Source organism: Pogona vitticeps, chromosome 4 (genome assembly GCF_051106095.1).
Source record: "Pogona vitticeps strain Pit_001003342236 chromosome 4, PviZW2.1, whole genome shotgun sequence".
Lineage (NCBI taxonomy): Eukaryota > Metazoa > Chordata > Lepidosauria > Squamata > Agamidae > Pogona > Pogona vitticeps.
Window position 1 is genome coordinate 102,514,150 of NC_135786.1, and position 19,155 is coordinate 102,533,304.

At 41.3% G+C, this 19,155-nt stretch overlaps 1 long non-coding RNA gene across 2 annotated transcripts in view; it reads left to right on the forward strand.

Moving 5' to 3' along the window:
- LOC144588829 (uncharacterized) overlaps positions 1 to 5,531 on the forward strand; it is a 34,337-nt gene extending 28,806 nt beyond the window's left edge. For both annotated transcript variants that reach the window (XR_013544551.1, XR_013544553.1), the window contains one exon: positions 5,095 to 5,531. This is a non-coding gene — a long non-coding RNA (uncharacterized LOC144588829). The remainder of the gene's footprint in view (positions 1 to 5,094) is intronic.
- Positions 5,532 to 19,155: the final 13,624 nt, after the last annotated feature.

Below are 19,155 nucleotides of genomic sequence, written 5' to 3' on the forward strand. Positions count from 1 at the left end.
AGTTATATATATTGTGATGGCAGCTAGAATTATATATGCTAGAAATTGGAAAAGCCCAACAGTACCGAAACAAGATCTTATTGCAAAGATACGGGAAATAGCCAAAATGGATATCTTATCAGAAGTCATGAAAGATCAACCCCTGCAAAAGGCAACAGAAAGATGGGATCTAGTTAACAAGTGGACTGAATCAACGGGCAGCGTGTGAATAGTATATATTGAAATGAGAACTTTATCTACAAGGCAGAAAAGAGTAAATAGAATAACTTAAAATCTTGATATGGCAATAGGTATAGATTGGATATCAGTATGTTATTGTCTCCCCTCTTCCTCATCAGTTCCAGTTCCCTTTTCCTTTTTGTCATCCCCTATGTTAAAAAAAATTGGGGAAAAAAGTAATAGGACACTCCTTGACTACTTGTCAATCCTTGATAATTCCTTGATTATTTCTATCTTGTACAGCCCTAAATGTACTTTGCATTTGCCAGGAATGTCTCTTTTGAGAGAAAAACCAATTTAAAGTAGAAACTGAGCACTTCTGCTTTTTTGTTCTTATCTGTTATTATTTTGCCATTCCCATTTAGTGGCTGAGCTGCTATTTCTTTTCTCTGTCTTTTGCTATGTATGCTTCTGTTGCTGTTTTTAGTGTCTCTTGCTGAAGTCAGCTAATTTTCTGCTTTTGTCTTCTTTACACCACTCTGTATTTTTGTATTTTTGTTGTAATTGTTTTTGTTTTAATAAAAAAAAGTTTAAAAAAAACGAAATCAGATTGATTATATTCTCTGCAGCCAAAGATGTAGAAGCTCTATACAGTCAGCAAAAACAAGACCTGGAGATGATTGTGGCTCTGATCATCAGCTTCTTATAGCAAAATGCAAGCTTAAACTGAAGAAAGTAGGAAAAACCAGGGGGCTATTCAGGTATAATCTAAACCAAATCCCTTACGAATACACAGTGGAAGTGAAGAAGAGATTTAAGGAACTAGCCTTGGTGGACAGAGTGCCTGAAGAACTATGGATGGAGGCCCTTAACTTTGTACATAAGGCAGCAACAAAAACCATCCCAAAGAAAAGGAAATGCAAGAAAGCAAAGTAGCTGTCCAACAAGGCCTTACAAATAGCAGAGAAGAGAAGGAAACAAAATGCAAGGGAGATAGGGAAAGTTACAGAAAATTGAATGCAGATTTCCAAAGAATAGCAAGGAGAGACAATGGGGGCTTCTTAAATGAACAGTGCAAAGAAACAGAGGAAAATAATAGAAAGGGAAAAACCAGAGATCTGTTCAAGAAAATTGGAGATATTAAAGGAACATTTTGTGCAAAGATGGACATGATAAAGGATGAAAATGGCAGGGACCTCACAGAAGCAGAAGACATCAAGAAGAGGTGGCAAGAATACACAGAGGAATTATACCAGAAAGATCTGGATGTCCGGGACAACCCAGATAGTGTGGTTGCTTACCTTGAGCTGGACATCCTGGAGAGTGAAGTCAAGTGGACCTTAGAAAGCATGGATAACAACAGGGCCAGTGGAGGTGATGGCATTCCAGTGGAACTATTTAAAATCTTAAAAGATGACACTGTTAAGATTCTACATTCAATATGCCAGCAAGTTTGGGAAACTTAGCAGTGGCCAGAAGTTTGTAAAAGATCAGTCTACATCCCAGTCCCAAAGAAGGGCAGTACCAAAAAATGCTCCAACTACTGTACAATTGCACTCATTTCACACGCTAGCAAGGTTATGCTAAAAATCCTCCAAGGTAGGCTTCAGCAGTATTTGGACCAAGAACTCCCAGAAGAAGTACAAGCTGGATTTTGAAGGGGCAGAGGAACTAGAGACCAAATTGCTAATATGTCCTGGATTATGGAGACAGCCAGAGAGTTCCAGAAAAACATCTATGCATCATTGACTACGCAAAAACCTTTGACTGTGTCGACCACAACAAACTATGACAAGTTCTTAAAGAAATGGGAGTGCCTCACCACCTTATCCATCTCCTGAGAAATCTATATGTAGGACAGGAAGCAAAAATTAGAACTGGATATGGAACAACTGATTGGTTCAAAATTGGGAAAGGAGTATGACAAGGCTGTATATTGTCTCCCTGCTTATTTAACTTATATACAGAATCCATCAGGCGAAAGGCTGGACTGGAGGAATCCCAAGATACAATTAAAATTGTCGGAAGAAATATCAACAACCTCTGATATGCAGATGATACCATTCTGATGGCAGAAAGTGAGGAGGAATTAAAGAACCTCATAATGAGGGTGAATGAGGAGAACGCAAAAAAGGTCTGAAGCTCAACATCAAAAAACTAAGATCATGGCCACTGGTCCTGTCACTTCCTGGCAAATAGAAGGGGAAGATATGGAGGCAGTGACAGATTTTACTTTCTTGGGCTCCATGATCACTGCAGATGGTGACAGCAGCCACAAAATTAAAGGACACCTGCTTCTTGGGAGGAAAGCGATGACAAACCTCGGTACAGCATCTTAAAAAGCAGAGGCATCACCATGCCAACAAAGGTCTGCATAGTCAAGCCTATCGTTTTTCCAGTAGTGATGTATGGAAGTGAGAGCTGGACCACAAAGAAGGCTGACCGCTGAAGAATTGATGCTTTTGAATTGTGGCGCTGGAGGAGACTCTTGAGAGTCCCCTGGACTGGAAAGAGAACAAACCTATCCATTTTGAAGGAAATCAACCCCAAGTGCTCACTGGAAGGACACATCCTGAAGCTGAGGCTCCAATACTTTGGCCATCTCATGAGAAGACTCCCTGGAAAAGACCCTGATATTGGGAAAGTGTGAAGGCAAGAGGAGAAGGGGACAACAGAGGACGAGATGTTTGGACAGTGTCACCAAAGCTACCAACATGAATTTGACCCAACTCCGGGAGGCAGTGAAAGACAGGAGGGCCTGGCGTGCTCTGGTCCATGGGGTCACAAAGAGTCAGACATGACTTAACAACTAAACAACAAGAACAACACTCCTGTAATTCATTGCTACCTGTCTGCAGTCTTCTTTTGTGGCCTGCCCTTTCTTCCACTATATGTACCTTTCTCCCCCCCCCATCCTGTTTGAGCTTTTCTTGAAGCCACATTGATCTCTTTTGCTATCTTCCACCTTTTTTTCTTTTGTTTGAAATGTTTGTATTTGATCCTTCAGAATTGCATTTTAAAACAACTCCCACCTATCTTGGATTCCTTTTCTTGTTATGATCTCCTGCCATTGGACCTTACTTAATCATTGTCCTGAGTTTATTAAATTGTTCTTCCTAAAACCCAGTGTACATGTGCAATTTTTGCTTCCTTTGAAATCAAGAACTGAAGTATAACACTTTCCTTCAGAGTTCCTCTTACTGCCACTTTATCCACTAAGTCAACCCTATTGGTTAGAATCAAGTCAAGGATAACTGATCCTCTGGTTTCTTTCTCCACTTTTTGAATCAGCAATACAATCTTGTATCAGCAATACAATCTAGGCAGAATTTATTTCCCAACAGATACCAGAAGAATTGATATTTCCCATTCCTACTACGTTGTGTTTCTGAAGTTCTTGTGATTTATTTTCCAAAAATTTCATCTGTACATTCTTCTTGATTGGGTAGTTGGTGAAGATTCCAACTACCAAGTTCTTTTTTATTTTTCACCCCTATTATATTAATACAGATTATCTCAATAGGCGCATCAAGATTAATTGGATAATAATCACATGCTGTTCAGTCAATACTGACCTCCCTTTTCCAGGGTTTTCCAGGTAGAGAATATTTAGAAGTGACTTACGATTCCCTTCTTCTGGGGGTGCCCTGGGACTGTGCAGTTTGCCCAAGGCCACACAGGCTGGCTCTACTCACAGGAGGCCTAGTGGGGAATCAAACTCCCAACCTCTGGCTCTGTAGCCAGGTACCTAAATCACTGAGCTATCCAGCCAGCTAATTAATATACAGTGGTGCCTCGCTTAGCGATCGCTCCGTTGAGTGATGAATTCGCATAGTGAGGGGGTCCGGGCCATCGCTGGAGCGTTCGCTCAGCGATGGCCCCTATGGCGTTTTTTCGCTGTGCGACGATCGCTAAGCGATTCGCTTAGCGATTTTCGCACAACGAAGCAGGGGAGAACAGCTGATCCGCGGTTCCAAAATGGCCACCACAACTTTTCCCGCCGCGCCCTCGCTTTGCGAGGGTGCGAAAATGGCCGCCCCTATGGAGAAGCTTCGCTCAACGGTAAGTTTAGGGCCCATTGGAACACATTAAACCAAGTTTAATGCGTTTTAATGGTTTTTTTTGTTCCGTTGAGCGATGTTTCTCATAGCGATGGTTAATCCGGAACGGATTAACCTCGCTATGCAAGGCACCATTATAATGGGAACAAACATGTTAACAAAGGCAGGATCCTTTCCGTTTAGTTCTGTGTGTAATGAGCCTTAAAGGTTCTTACGCCCCTCTGATCTAGAGACTGAGTTAGAGATATTGTGTTTGGAGGCAAATAGACAACTTCAACAACTTCATTGTTGAATTCATGGCATTCTGAGTGGGTTCCCAGAATATTTACTTATCAAAATAGTTAAATATTTTTATTTGTTGAAAAGAAAATGGCTGTGTATAACCAAAACTGCCCAGATACATGCAATTCAGTGGAGAAGGGTAGTGCAATTTACTACGCTAAGCAACAAGATTTTGCCCACTGAATGACTGGGGGATGTCAGTTTTGCTCCTGCCAAATTCATTTTAAAATACTCCACATGTTCTTTCCATGGACTATAGAGAGTGGTGTATTTGTAAAAAATTCTTGAAAAAGAGCTAAAATGACACACTCCATCATATGTGTTGGCCAAATTCAAGAGGTATTGTTATTTTCAGTATGGAAAATGTCATATTGTAGCAGCAGAATATGTAGAAGTTTGTGAATGTTGGTAATTTTCCTTTAATTAAAAATGAACTGAAAATTATTGTCCATCTCTCTTATTTCTCAACTGCTTATTAGGCACTGAAATGAAGATTGAAATCCTGTTCATGCAGTTATCTCAAACAAGCTTGATAACATCATCTGCTGTAGCAATGTTTCAGAAATAAACCATTTCTGATTTCTCCCCAAAGGTCCCAAGGATGCAGTGGAATCCTTTCATTGTCAAGAAGTTGTTGGCCACTGTGGTACAGGAGGAGGAAGTCTTTAATTACCTAATGGTTGCTGGGGCCCACAACAGTTTCCCCACAACAAAAGGGATCTTAAAGGAGCCTCAAGACCATTGGGATGGAATCAGAAATATTTAATTTCTGAAAAAAAAAACATGCCTGACATTTACACTGCTAAATGTCACCTGAACAGTCTCCTGTACAAAGAACAGATGGAGGAACTATCACAGTCCATATCCACTGAATTCTTGCCGGCTGCTTTCTATAATTTCGAAAGGATCCATCACTTTGATACTTTGTAATCATTACTATCTTTGCCTGAGGAAGGATTCCATAAAACTCAAAAGCTTGCCTCATTTGTAACTTTTTAGTAATCAGATAAAGAATAGATCTTATGACTATCTCCCCCTTCAGTGTTCTCTTGATTGATTGATTGATTGATTGATTGATTGATTGATTGATTGATTGATTGATTGATTGATTGATTGATTGATTTAATTTGTACCCCACCCATTTAGTCAACTGACTACTCCGGGCAGCTAACAACATATAAAATAAACAATTTAAAATATAGGAACAAGTAATAAATCAATAGACAAGAACTCAAGATGGAAGAGAAAATACATCAAAAAGTGGCTGGAGGGAAGGCTTGCCTAAATAGCCAGGTTTTCAGTTAACCATGCACAAACTATGGGAATTGGTCCTGTATGAGAAAGATGTGTTTCAGCAGAATATGAAAAGGTTTGACACTAGCTGTTGTTCTTGCAGTTGTTGTTTTTGATGAGGATTGTAGTAGGATTGTGTTTGCTGACATTGCAATGTAATCGTTCTTTCTGCTCAATATGTTCTGCTGGGTGATAGTACATTGTTTTCTACTTTGTTTAGGAATGCATAATTTGATTTCTCTTTACTAGGCAGGAAATGTTGCTTTTCTTGCAGACTTTTGAATTTTGGTTAAATTTCCTCTAGCTGCGCAACATGAGTACAGTGACTTATGGACCAGAATTAGCTTCAAGCGTCCCCAGAGTAGACCACCCCTTATTATCTCATCAACTGGCATTTACTCAATAACTCACTCTAAGACACTGGCAAAAAAGAGAGGTTTCATTTGCTTGCAGTTAAACAGATCAAACAATATACTGTAGAAAAATTACTGCTTATAACAGCGGGTCTCGACAGATTCACAACCTGCATCCAGCAGACTCCTGTAGACTAATTATACTTTAACAGCATTAAGTGCCAGCAGACTAATAAAGAGGGTGTGGGGGGGAACTACTTGAGCAGAGGAGTGTGACTCTCTTTGAAATCAGAGGCAGGGAAGGAACAAATGGTTACTGCTGGATTGATTGACAATCATCCCAGCCCAGAAAGGTCCCTCCCAGGCAAACTTGCTAAAGGCAGCATGCGAGGTTGCAGTAACTCCCAACAGTTTTGTAGTAGGAAAAAGCCTAAAAATATCAGTCCTAACTCCTCATACCAGAATATTTACTATGAATTGTTGGGAACTGGCTAATCGCTTTTCATTTCTGCTATTCCATTTTCCTTAACATCACCCCGTCTCTACTGCCATTTCATCGTCTCATCTCAGACATATAAGAAGCTCCTGGTCCTGGTCAGGCCACTTTCAGCTGCATGTTTTTCAGTATTTTAATTTACAAGTCTATATATATACTTTTCTGCATTCCTAGGTGCATCAAAACTAGAGATGAACAAACTGTTTATCTCCTATATTCAAAACATGCTGACTTGGATAAATTCTCATTTGAAGATGAATTGAAATGAAATTCTTGTCCATCTCACCCTGATAGAACCCACTTCCTTATTTTTTCCAGGGGCCCTGTTTTGCTTCCAAAGTGAAAGCCAATTGCTATGCTAGAAACAACACACATGCTAAGGAGTCACTGTGTGTAGTGATTCCACAATCCATGGGAAAAGTCCCATTGTTTATGGGTTTCTAAAAAAGTTCTCTTTATGGTTGAAATCCAGTAGTAAGCAGGGATGTTGGCAAGTCTTTTGGTCTGAGTTCCAAGTCTAAGTCTGAGTCTTTGATACCAAATCCTAAATCTGAAGTCCCTATTAAAAACAAGGTGTCCCCCCCCAAAAAAGGGAGGGGGTGGATGGGTTTCTAGTTGTGAGTCGAGTCTGGTTCATTAAAAAACGACAGCTCTGAGTCAACTCATCAGTGCCATTTAAGTCTGACATGACAGCGAGTCCCACAACTCAAGTCCCCATACCTGGTAAGAAATCACAACTAGAGTAGTCCCATTGAATCAATGAGGTTTGGTAAGTCAGCTCCTCCATAAGTTCTGTTGATTCAAATGGGCTTAGTCTAACTGCAACTTTAGCATAGTAAGTCACAGCTAGAGTAGGCCGCCCCTTCATGGATTGCTGCCTTGTTGTGGCGAAGGGGCTTGAGTAACTCAGAGAAGCTATGGGCTATGCCGTGCAGGGACACCCAAGACGGACAGGACATAGTGGAGAGTTCCGACTAAACGCAATCCACCTGGAGTAGGGACTGGCAATGCCACTCCAGTATCTTTGCCAAGAATGCCCCATGATCAGAAACAAAAGGCTAAAAGATATGACGCTGGAAGATGGGACCCTCAGGTCGGAAGGCATCCAACATGTTACTGAGGAAGAGTGGAGGACAAGTACAAGTAGCTCCAGAGCTAATGAAGTGGTTGGGCCAAAGCCGAAAGGACGCTCAGCTGTGGACGTGCCTGGAAGTGAAAGGAAAGTCCGATGCTGCAAAGAAAAATATTGCATAGGAACCTGGAATGTAAGATCTATGAACGTTGGGAAGCTGGAGGTGGTCAAACAGGAGATGGCAAGAATAAACATCGACATCCTGGGCATCAGTGAACTAAAATGGACAGGAATGGGTGAATTCAGCTCAGATGATTATCATATCTACTATTGTGGGCAAGAATCCCGTAGAAGGAATGGAGTAGCCTTCATAGTCAACAAAAGAGTGGGAAAAGCTGTAATGGGATACAATCTCAAAAATGATAGAATGATGTCAATACGAATCCAAGGCAGACCTTTCAACATCACAATAATCCAAGTTTATGCACCAACCACCACTGCTGAGGAGACTGAAATTGAACAGTTTTATGAAGATTTACAACACCTTCTAGAACTGACACCAAAGAAAGATGTTCTTCTCATTCTAGGGGACTGGAATGCTAAAGTAGGGAGCCAAGAGATAAAGGGTATAACAGGGAAGTTTGGCCTTGGAGTTCAGAACGAAGCAGGACAAAGGCTAATAGAGTTTTGTCAAGAGAATAAGCTGGTCATCATGAACACTCTTTTCCAACAACACAAGAGGCGACTCTATACATGGAAATCACCAGATGGGCAATATCGAAATCAGATTGATTATATTCTCTGCAGCCAAAGATGGAGAAGCTCTATACAGTCAGCAAAAACAAGACCTGGAGCTGACTGCGGCTCTGATCATCAGCTTCTCATAGCAAAATTCAAGCTTAGACTGAAGAGAGTAGGAAAAACCACTGGGCCACTCAGGTATAATCTAAACCAAATCCCCTATGAGTACACAGTGGAAGTAAAGAACAGATTTAAGGAACTAGATTTGGTGGACAGAGTGCCTGAAGAACTTTGGATAGAGGCTCGTAACATTGTCCAGGAGGCAGCAACAAAAACCATCCCAAAGAAAAGGAAATGCAAGAAAGCAAAATGGCTGTCCAACGAGGCCTTAGAAATAGCAGAGAGAAGAAGGGAAGCAAAATGCAAGGGAGATAGGGAAAGTTACAGAAAATTGAATGCAGACTTCCAAAGAATAGCAAGGAGAGACAAGAGGGCCTTCTTAAATGAACAATGCAAAGAAATAGAGGAAAATAACAGAAAAGGAAAAACCAGAGATCTGTTCAGGAAAATTGGAGATATTAGAGGAACATTTCGCACAAAGATGGACATGATAAAGGACAAAAATGGGAGGGACCTAACAGAAGCAGAAGACATCAAGAAGAGGTGGCAAGAATACACAGAGGAATTATATCAGAAAGATGTGGATATCCCGGACAACCCAGACAATGTAGTTGCAGACCTTGAGCCAGACATCCTGGAGAGTGAAGTCAAGTGGGCCTTAGAAAGCCTGGCTAACAACAAGGCCAGTGGAGGTGATGGCATTCCAGTTGAACTATTTAAAATCTTGAAAGATGATGCTGTTAAGGTGCTACATTCAATATGCCAGCAAGTTTGGAAAACCCAACAGTGGCCAGAGGATTGGAAAAGATCAGTCTACATCCCAATCCCAAAGAAAGGCAGTGCCAAAGAGTGCTACAACTACCGTACAATTGCACTCATTTCACACGCTAGCAAGGTTATGCTCAAAATCCTCCAAGGTAGGCTTCAGCAGTATGTGGACCGAGAACTCCCAGAAGTACAAGCTGGATTCCGAAGAGGCAGAGGCACTCGAGACCAAATTGCTAACTTGCGCTGGATTATGGAGAAAGCCAGAGAGTTCCAGAAAAACACCTACTTCTGCTTCATTGACTATGCAAAAGCCTTTGACTGTGTGGACCACAACAAACTATGGCAAGTTCTTAAAGAAATGGGCGTGCCTGACCACCTTATCTATCTACTGAGAAACCTATATGTGGGACAGAAAGCAACAGTTAGAACTGGATATGGAACAACTGATTGGTTCAAAATTGGGAAAGGAGTACGACAAGGCTGTATATTGTCTCCCAGCTTATTCAACTTATATGCAGAATACATCATGCGGAAGGCTGGACTGGAGGAATCCCAAGCCGGAATTAAGATTGCCGGAAGAAATATCAACAACCTCCGATATGCAGATGACACCACTCTGATGGCAGAAAGTGAGGAGGAATTAAAGAACCTTGTAATGAGGGTGAAAGAAGAGAGTGCAAAAAACGGTCTGAAACTCAACATCAAAAAAACTAAGATCATGGCCACTGGTCCCATCACCTCCTGGGAAATAGAAGGGGAAGATATGGAGGCAGTGACAGATTTTATTTTCCTGGGCTCCATGATCACTGCAGATGGAGACAGCAGCCACGAAATTAAAAGACGCCTGCTTCTTGGGAGGAAAGCGATGACAAATCTTGACAGCATGTTAAAAAGCAGAGACATCACCTTGCCAACAAAAGTCCGAATAGTCAAAGCTATGGTTTTTCCTGTCGTGATGTATGGAAGTGAGAGCTGGACCATAAAGAAAGCAGACCGCAGACGAATTGATGCCTTTGAATTGTGGTGCTGGAGGAGACTCTTGAGAATCCCCTGGACTGCAAGGAGAACAAACCTATCAATTCTAAAGGAAATCAACCCTGAGTGCTCACTGGAAGGACAGATCCTGAAGCTGAGGCTCCAGTACTTTGGCCATCTAATGAGAAGAAAAGACTCCCTGGAAAAGGCCCTGATGTTGGGAAAGTGTGATGGCAAGAGGAGAAGGGGACGACCGAGGATGAGATGGCTGGACAGTGTCTGCGAAGCAACCAACATGAATTTGACACAACTCCGGGAGGCAGTAGAAGATAGGAGGGCCTGGCGTGCTCTGGTCCATGGGGTCACGAAGAGTCGGACACGACTAAACGACTAAACGAAACGAAGAGTAGGCCTGTGTGAATCAATGGAACATATGGAGGAATGGACATGCTGGATCCCCGTCAATTCAATGGACCTACTCTAACAGGATTTACTGTGCTTAGCAACCGGATTTGGGTCATTGTATGGGGAAAGAAAAGACCTATTTGTGTACACGTTTTTCAAATAGGTAAGTTAAATATGTGCACTGATGGATGCATGCCCACTTCCTAGAGCATGTTCATGCAAATTTTAGAAATCAAACTTGGTTACTTCCCCCTTGGGCAAGCTTCTTTACCCCCAATGTGCAGATGTTTCAAATGCACCTTTTCCTTCCACTGAATTTCTCACAACCCAGAAATGTGTCAATTTCCAACCACAGAGTGCATCCGTTTCTGTCTTAGGCCTGGGAAGTGTAGTTCTGGCAAATCCATTAAAAATACTTGGTGGAGTGAGTTTCTCATGCATCTGTTTTCTTTCTTCCACAGATGCCCCTTAACCAGACTCTGTTTTCTATCAAGACCTATGCATAATACAAACAGACTTCTCCGTCCTTTCCCTCCAGTCCACCCGCACACTTCTTTTGAGACACACTTTTCCTCTTATTTTCCCACCTTTGTCAGATCCTATAATGTCTGTTACCCTTTTAATCTCCTGTTCCTCACTCCCATTCTTAGACTGCTCTTTATCTCCTCACAGTCCTTTCTACCTGCCCTCAAGTAAGAAACCACCTTCACACTTCAGTTCAAATTCTAAAACAACATGAGGGCAATCGTATAAACCAACCTGAATCTCCTTCCTCCCTATTCTCAGAGAGATTCGGATAATGATCTTTAATCCATAAAGGTGAGGCAGGAATATCCTTCAAATGCCCAGGCCCACTTTTCAAGGGCATTACATAAAGATTACATTGCCATTCTGGGAAATGGCCTTTCCTTCTTTCATAGGGTTGCCAGACGTCCGGCGAAGGGAGGACATATCCTCCTTTTTAGCCTAATGTCCTCCGTCCGGCAGGCAAAGATAAAAACCTTTAAAATGTCCAGTTTTTGTATACTTTTGTTATAATTTTGGATTGGAGGAGTAGAGGTGGAAGGACCCGCTCCCCTGTCTTCCCCCACCCCCAGTTACCTGCCGCCAGCGCCAGACCACAGCCCTCGCCCCCTCCTGGTGTCGCTGCAGCTGCTTGGCAACCCAACATGCCCGCCCAGCTCACGTGGAGCCCAGAAAGGCAGCATGACCGGAGCGCCACCCGCCGAGCCAGGCAGAAGCAAGCAGCGCCCAAGGGCATCAATGGGAAAGCGAATGCCCAGACTATATGTGTTCAAAGTCCCTTTTGGGGACTCCAACTCCCACACTCCCCAGCTTTGAACTTATGACCCTTGGGGAGGCTGCTTTGTTTGGCTTTGCCCAGCGCCGCTTTCCCCCTGCCTGTGTCCAGATTAGTAAGGTTGCCTCTGAGCCTGTGCAGAGTGCGAGCAGCGGGGGGATCCTGCAGCTGAGCTAGAGTGGATTCGGGTTTATTTGCTTTGCTCCCAATCAGAAGTACAGTTTGAAGAATATTACCGGTACCTGTGAACAGTTTTATGCATATGTGATTGCTAATGAAGATCTTCTGCGAAAAGTTGGCTCCTCCAAGAAATATGTAATTAATAAAGATTATAAGGTAATAATTGTACAATTGGCTCTTTAAATATATATATATATTTTTTGGTATTTTGAAAAATAAGCCTCCACTGAATTTATTTTTATTTTTTAACATGACTGTTTCTTGGTCAGTTCACTAAGAGACATTTATTGGCAGCTATTGTAATAAAATTGTATTGATTGCATGTTTAATTCATAACGATTTATTTATTTATTTATTTTATTCATTTATTTTATTTTTACCCTGCCCCTCTAGACCACGTCTAGAAACATTCAATACATCCTCCACTGTCCTCTGTTTTTGTCTTTCTATGTCCTTCTCTTTGTAACCCATGTATCTGGCAACCCTATTCTTTCAGCAGTAGTTTATTTGGGAAAGTTTCAAAACAGTTATTTTTTTGCCCATCAGAATGAGATCAGATAGTAGTGATCTCAGATTGATTGGCTTTATGACAATGATGGGTTAGCATCCTCTATCACAACTGGGAGCAGCAGTTTAAGGTTGTTGGGTTTAATAGGCTAAAGGCTGCAGGGCAAACCACGTGGCACACACAGTTTCTTCTTTTAATACCTTAGCATCTCTCTGTGCCTTCCAAGCATCTGCTGCCCGAGGCAGTTGCCTCCCTCTGCCTAAGTGAAGGGCCGGCTCTGGACTCTGTCTTCAGAATGAGTGGGAGTCAAATAATGAGGGAACACATTGTGGTGGTTTAGAGGGAGAGAAATTACAAAATCAGCATAGATGGGAAGAGTTAAGGATGTTTAAATCATGTTAGGGACCAAAAGCCAAGCATTTTAGAGTGCTCTGAATGTTGACACTGATATCTTTTCAGGACGAACATTTTACAAGTATTGTTATTATTCCAGATCAAAGTTAAGGTGGTGTATGTTTGTACAAGGAACAAACTTCCCCAGTGATGTGCCTGTGACACAGAAACTGATTGTATTTAATTTCACACTCTGTTTTGGACCGGCAGAAAATATGAGTTTCATTTGACTCCACTCTGCTTTTAATTATAATTTGACAAAAGAAATAACCACATTACCTATTTGATTTGCCAGAACTTTATCCAACCACCACCTGTTGAGCCGTCGGCAGTCTGAGCCTGACATATTGCAGAGAAGAAAATTATGCCGCTGGCATTGCAGGCTAGCAAGGATGCCAACAAAAGCATAATATAGCCTTTGTACTCCAAAGGCAAAAAATATATATATTAAGCTACCAACTGTAAAGTTTTAAACAAGCCACATTGAATTATATATGAATATATCTTTCTAACAGAGAAGTCTATCCAGAAAAAAACAAAACAAAACAGTAAGGACATTTCAGACTACCATTTGTTTATGGTTTGGATTGGTAAATATTGCAAGCTTGAAATAAACAAGGTTTTACATTATTACAGAAGTTTTTAAATTGGATATGGCAAGAAGATAGTCAACTTGTTTACTCAAGGACGGCTTCAATGGAGTCAATTTCCCCAACTGAAAATAAAAATATGAACATTTTAAAATGGAAGTCAGTTACTGTCCTACTTGCATGATGAGTCCACTCAGCTCCTATTGAATGTAAGGGAGGTTGGGGTTACTACATTTGGAGACTACATCTCCCAGAATTACCCGGCTAGCATGGCTGCTGGTAGTTAGGGATGTGAAGAAATTTGGGATTCTAGACAAGACTGCCCACCCTGGTGTAGGAAAATAGCATCTCGAGAACTCTCCAATCCTTGCAAGAGGTCTCAACTCTAGCATGAGACTGGGATATCAAGAATTTGTTTCGTCACTATTTGCAATTCGTACAAAATTGACTTTGCACAAAATCCAGTGTTTACTCAAATTAATGTTCCCCCCCCTTTTTGAAACCACCTGAGCACACAAAAACACACACAGAGAGAACAAACACAAATGATGGACAAAAACAACCCATCCAGGGCTACTATGTTTATTAGCCAATGCACAAAAGCATGTTTTCATGTTGTTCTATTTTGCACATTTTACATGAAAAATCATTCTAAGATCAATTGCCTCCAATTCTCACTGTGGGGAGAACTTCTGTTGTTGTTATTTCATTTATTGAGAAGAGGCCGAATGCTGTGTTTGCCAATCTAGTAAGTGACCATATTAATGCAGAAGAATATTTCTTTGACTGTATTTGCAATTGGTTGGGGTGTCCTGTGTAAAAATGTGTGCTTGGAAGATGACTCCCTATATTTTTCTCTCAGTTGAGATTTTAAAAAAGAAAGAAATTTAAAAAGTTTAACATTTTGGAGGCTGTGTGTGCCTCCATGGGTGTTGGGAGGCCACATATGGGCCCTTCATAGGACTCATTTTTTTTCATTCCTGCTGTAGATAAGGTAGGGGTTTCAAAGCAGGTTTATCTGTTTTGAACTACTTCAGAGAAGGCATGCATGCTTTGAGCAAGGTCCTAATCCCTCTTAAGTGGCCACCAGTCAAAACATCATAGACAGGAGAAGGTAATGGTCATTGTGTGGAACTTGGGAGTACTTCTGCCTATTGAATAGGTAGTACTAAACTACTTGTAGCAATAGTGAGGCTTGGTGTAAAGCAGTTTCTTAATTCTGGCAGTGGCTGCTTTTCTAAATCATCTCCCAGCAACCTGAAACTTCACACAAACTCTTTAATTTTCGTCAGGAGAGCAATGGTTGATGGTTACCGCTAACAAAGAAAACTTTAGCTGAGAGTTGTATTAATAGTGACACCAAAGGTTATTTCTTTAACTATATAGCTCCTCTGAGGAAACCAGGTCCATTGGATTTCTCAGACAATTTCACATTCCTTTTGTGACCTATTTTCTTTTAAGCAGGAAAGCATGAATGAAGGAAGCACACAACCACATAGAACAGAACTCCTGCTTTCCTTCTGTGACTTTTTCAGCTATCTGCTGAGCACGGGAACTTTTCTGCCTTTAAATTCCCCTTCAGAGAACCAATCCTCATGTAATTTATACTCTTGATGAGAGTGCCTTTCTCAATTGTTCAAAAGAATCACTGGCAAGGAAATTAAAGCACTGTCTTCAGGTGGAATAAAGTACAACCGTTTGAATAGAACTAAGATTCTGCAAATATCTTTGAGCTTCACTGAAGGTTTTTGATACTCAGGAATGGCACTGAAATACCTGAGCTATTTTCCTATGCACATAAGTGCATAATCATTTGTGTGGTGTCTTTATATAAGTACTATTTGCTGTGAAGTTGATTCTGATTTATGGCAACCTTTTGCAGAGTTTTCAAGGTAGATAAAACATAGAAGTAGCTTAACATTCCCTTCTTCTGGGGATGCCTTGGAACTGCACAGCTTGCCCAAGGCTACACAGGCTGGCTCTACTATCAGGAGGGACAGTGAGGATTGAACTCCCAACCTCTGGCTACACCGTCAGATACCTAAACCACTGAGCTATCAGTTGTAGTCCTCTATAACAAGTACTGAAAACGTTGAAAAAAGGCTGCAGAAGCAAGAAGGGTGGAGGAAACAATATGAACTGTATAATATACTGAGGGATTATCCAGACACCTAGAACATCTTTCCACTTGAAATTTATTTATTTATTTAAAATATACTTTTCTAAACTGCCTTATGAGACCAAGAAAACTACAAGGTATCTGGGAAAAGGGATTTTGAAGAGATGTGTGTTTTTATATTGAAGCAGTCAGTCTGTTCACACATTACAGTTGCAAACAAGAATAGTTTTTGAGATGCCCACCTCAAGTAGTTATTTGAAACCAGTGAGGTACAACTAGTTACCAGCACACTGCATCTTAAATAAGGAAAACCAGAATAGTTTCAGAAGTCACTAACATTAGGCATGCTGTTTGCAATTTGTCGTCATTCGTTTAGGATTTCATTAATTAAAGATTTATTAATTTAGGATTTACAAGCCTATGATGAGTGATGCTGACATCATATTAGAACAGAGCTCTACATTTTTGGTAAACATTTGATGTTGTTTTGGAGTTAAAAATGGTACCTGCAATATACACACCTAAGAAATGAAATATTTTTAAACCTCTCAAAAAGTGATTGCCTCAAAGCACGCTCTCAGTTATTTCTAGGCCTAAATCCATTTTCAAGTAGAACAGACCTTTAGAACCAATTGCTGGACCTATGCTCTAGCCCCGGCCCTCAAGTCAAAGCAACCTTTCAGGGATGTTGTAAGGGAGGCCTAAGTAGAAGCTAGATGATGGAGGTAAAACTGGCATGAAAAGAACAGGAGAGGAAAAGCTGGCACCCTCTCTTCCTCAGAAAAAAAATCTGAGGGATGATTTGCCAGCTGCCTAATAAGCTGCAAAGTGCTTTACGGCTACCTACCCAGACCTACCAGGCTGTACAAAGGAAGGTGTAAAATGGAGAACTGCACGTTGCTGTCACTTCCTGAGCTCACAGTCAATCCATCAGTTTGTTTGTACAGTGGAGGGTGCCAGATGGAGCTGCCTGCACTGAATGACCTTTTTTTTTTTTTTTTTTTTTTGGCAGCACCCAGCGCAGACAGTTTTTACTGGCCTGCCTCCATGTAGGAAGCCAGGTCAGGGCAGCTTCGTGCATGCGGTAATGGGGGAAGCACCCTTTTGCTACAATAAATTGCTTTCAAAGCATTGTCTTGGCTTCCGATTGTCTTAAAATACACAAGCTTCATAGCAATGATTTCATTCTCTCTGAGATTTCCTCCATCAGGGTTCTTGCCAGTGAAATAAAACACCCCTTCTCGCAAGCTGAAAACCCTGAGAATGAGCCTGCATGTCAGGCTGATTTTACGTGCTGGAAAATCCCATCCAATGGTAAACACTGCCACCCCTCTGTGTTTTATGGAGTCTCCTGGTGGAGTTTAGTTTGGGTTTGGTTGTTCAATAACACATGGAGCAAAATATTATCCTTACCTCATAAAATGGAGTGCTTCCTGGTGACTCTCTCTTTCAGTTGGAAGCAGCTAGTTATTTCTGCTCCGCCGTTCTCAGGCACTCTAGTTTGTGGAGTTATCTGTTATCCCAGAGATCAATGGCTCTTTATGCCTGTTGAAATAGATCATAGCATGATGGAGTTGACACAGTGTTCTCCTGGAGATATAAGGCAGGCGGGGGGCGGGGGGGGTGAGAAACAAAGACACAAGAGTAAAAGCTTCGGCTTGCCCTGACAGGCTACTAGCTTCATTACATTCCTTTGTTGTGGGTGGTCAAGTGGAATCAATACTTTATGCCTCACCAGCATTTTTAGGGATGAGGGAGGGGAAGTCGCTCAGCAACAGAGTGAGTGTCTCGTGGGTAGAAAGTGCCAGGTTTAGGCCCTGGCACTTCCACTTGAACGACCTTTGAGAGTAGAGCTGAGAAACTTCTCCACCAGAAACCTTGAAGAACCCTTGGTCTGTATCATTCACAGTAATTTTTCTCATTGTACTCCAGTTTGGAAGGATGAGCACATATTTGTCTGAAAAGAAAAGGAAAGAAGAAAAGGGAAATTAACTATATTTGCCCATTTCTTCATAAATTCAATGGAAGCAATATGAGATTTATATCAATTTACATATTTTTATGCTGCATTTTAGAAAGTGGTTGACAAAGAGTCTGAAAAAGCAAAAATGATATATATGTCCATCCCTACACACTGAATGTTCTAGTGTATATCTAGGCTGGATCTACATACAGTGGTGCCTCACTAGGTGATGATAATCCATTCCACTGAAATAGCTGTTTAGCGAAATCATTATCTAGCGAAAAGCATTTCCCCATTGGAATGCATTGAAACCTGTTTAATGTGTTCCAATGGGGAAGAATTGTCGTTATCTAGTGAAGATTGGCCATAGGAAAGCCGCTTTGCAAACTGCCGATCAGCTGTTTAAATTGCTGTCTTGCGAAGCTTAGGTCTCGAAAACACCCGTTTTGCGAGCATGAAGGGAGCTGTCAAAATCGTTGTCTATCGAAAATTGGTTTGCGAAGCAGAGACCAAACATTGCCCAGCGAAATTCCCCCATAGGAATCACTGTTTTGCGAATCGCTATAGCGATCGCAAAAAGTCAATCTCTAGCGAAAAAACTGTCATGCGGGGGTAACTGTCTAGCAAGGCACCACTGTATCCCCTTTAACCCTTCCTCAATGTGCAGTTGTTCCAGTTGTTTCACAGAACATCGCCCTCCACTTTGGATTTAAATAGCCCCTGGTTTTTTATTGCTTTGTTTTCTCTGCAGCAAGATTTTTACTGCAATGTATTAACTTCAGAAACAAAGGGGAAGGTGTCTGCTGTGTGGTTTTAATTCAGGATCCTTGGCATTTGTCTAGTCAGCTACGCATGCTTTGGATGATCTCAGCTAGCCTCTTTTGGCCCTTGGCTCCTCAAACAGGCACTCCAGCTCATTGGCATATACCATCTCAAATAGTTATGTGCCAGGAAATCAACTCTTATGGATACATATATACAATTAAAATGCATCATATGGGGTTTCTCCCTATTGTGCAATGGGAACAGAGTAATCGAGCCATCCTATTGTTGTCTGACCATGCAATATGACTTTGCTGAGAAGAACTACCATGATGTGCTTCAGGTGGATCATCTAACTCGGTCTTGAGACTTGGCATGCTGGCCCTGTTCATAGAACTAGAAGTCCAGTTAAAACAAAACTTTCAAATTATTGATGAGCTCTTGTGGTTTTCTTATTTTGCTTTTGCCTATAAATTTAAAATTATAATTGTACCATTGGTACAAAACATTTTCTACAATATTATTACTGCTCTAAGTATTTCTGCATTACTAACAGCTCAATCCTCCAAGCCAGTGGTGTCGAACTGTGGCCCTCCAGATGTTCTTGGCCTTCAA